This window comes from Penaeus japonicus, unplaced genomic scaffold (genome assembly GCF_977035675.1).
Source record: "Penaeus japonicus unplaced genomic scaffold, GWHDUDI00000001_assembly GWHDUDI00000020, whole genome shotgun sequence".
NCBI lineage: Eukaryota > Metazoa > Arthropoda > Malacostraca > Decapoda > Penaeidae > Penaeus > Penaeus japonicus.
The window spans coordinates 38,800,004-38,802,480 of NW_028234422.1; positions in this window are offsets into that span (position 1 = coordinate 38,800,004).

The window sequence follows — 2,477 nt, forward strand, 5'->3', positions numbered from 1 at the left end:
CGGTAATGGAAGGCAAGGGGAAAGAGTTTCGTCTTCAGGAATGCAAGGACATCATCAAACTGTTGGTGAAGAGAGATTCGACTCTCATGACTCACCATGAGCGCGGGAGAGCCCAGGGGCGGTGACATCCTGAGAGTGGCGACGGTGGGCAGGAGAGGTGCCAAGATGAGAGTAGGATGAAAATCTATGGCAGAATTTTATAACTCTATTGACGTGTTTCATTTCGTATTTATGAAAATATATGATAAAGCATCTTCCATACAGAAGATACATACAGGTAACTTCACAAACAACAAGACACATAACGTGAATAATACAATATGATATAAATTAAATAAAGCATATTCCACAAATATACTACGGATATCGCTCAAGATGCCATCATCATATACAAACGATAAGTAGATATAGATATACACAAGTAGAATATAATGACTCGAGCAGCAACTTACACGGTATTTCCCACCACTGGAGACCAATCATGTCATATCACCAAGACACGAACTGAGATCCATGCATAGAATAAAACATCTCTTATGACTCATAAACTACATTCCATATACAATTGCACAAGACAACAGTAAGGGTAAATAGCTGCCAGCATAATATCATGAAACATATTTCTCTCAATACAGCATGAATCATAGACAATAATCATTACATGAAATTATCAAAAGTAAATAAGCCATCAAGTATATCTGTAATCAGAATCATTATTATCTGCCAATTAGTCTCAATACAATAATCTTGCAAATGTGCAACACTGCGTGCTGAATTTGCCAACAAAGGGACTGACCGAGGAGATGATTGCCATTTGCAAAATACCAATGGCTGGTTGACGTCAACTAAGATTGCTTTACATCGTGGATATAAAATAAACCACAAATCTGGATACAAGTTCAAAGAGAGCAATATCACATGACACAATAAACAAATAAACAAACAAAATCCACATGAAAAATAAAAATACTGCAAGTAAACAAAATCCATCCATTGTGAGGGAGTGAGGGAGTGAGCCAGTCAGGAAGCAAGGGTATGCGTCATAGAGGAGACGACAGGGTGCAGAGACGCTCCCGACTCTTGGGTAGCCCATAGAAGTGAGGGAGGCTGGGCTTTTTAATCCAGAGCCTTTGTTATAGGTTCGCCCTAGGGGAACCTGACGCTGACTGCTTCGGGCGACGATGAAATGCGATCGCAAGGTGTTCTTCTGGATCGCTGGTCAGAGGAACGTAGGCATCGTTCAACAGGTCAAGGGCCGTTCGTAGGTCGTGAACCATCACCTCCCTTATTCCTCTCGATAACTCCTAGGAATGGAAAGTTTGAGATGAAAGAGGGACTCGAGGGTCGGGATAAAAGCATTGCAGAGGGGAAAGACACCAGGCCAAGGAGTTACTGTGGGCAGAGGTAAAACAGTCATAAGAAGAAATTATGTCGATGGAGATAATGGAAAAAATGGCTTGACTTTCTGATTATTTCATGTTAGGAAAACAAGTAACATTCAATACTGTAATGGAAATTATATTCAGTGGCGAGAAAACGGTACCTTCACTTGAGAACATTTCCGATATGCAAGGAAATGGCTTTGAAAGTGAACATCTGATATAATTTCCTGGTTCCAGTGTAATATTAGCAAAATAGTCGAACATTAAGCCAAATGATAGAAACCTGTCAGTTACCTCTAAACCTCGTAGTTGGAATTCGTCCTCCATGAAGATAAATTATTAGATTTTAATGCAATTTGTATTATCGTCCCTCCCCGCCCACTCCCATTCTTCCGCCCCCCATTTCCCTGAGGCGCGGATTGGCCATGATTGAAACTCGACATGCGCCAGTCATTAAAAGTAAATGTCATAGAGATCCTTTTGAATCTAGGGCTGCGTGTGAGTGTATTATTATGCATTTAATCTCAAATCTTAACCATAAAGACGGTGGTTACCCCGCTCTTTGCTACGTTGCTTCTACCAGAATAAGTTACCACTATTTGGGAGTCGCTGTTCTAGACTTTTCTTTCCCCTTCTTCGGGAGAGAGAGAGAGAGAGAAAGAGAGAGGAAGAGAGAGAGAGAGAGAGAGAGAGAGAGGGGGGTGGGGGGCAACATATATTGTATAAATCCTAAATGAATGTTTCAATATATTGTATTGCACGCCATAGAGACTTCTATGATCCGCCACCAGAGGTCACATTGCCATTCAAAGCGCCGGTTCTGTGTTCGTACTGGACGTCATGTCCGTCTGGGCTATTTCCTCTATTTTGCTTGTATATTTAACAGGTTGTTTGATCTACCTACCTACCTATCTATCTATCTATCTATCTATCTATCTATCTATCTATCTATCTATCTATATATATATATATATATATTGTGGTGTTTGTCATCTCTTCGGTTATCTTCTTACTTCTGGTCATATATTTTCTGAAGAAAATTTTAAGTGAAATGGAAAGTTTTTCATTGAAGAGCATCAAAGAGGATTAGTAAGA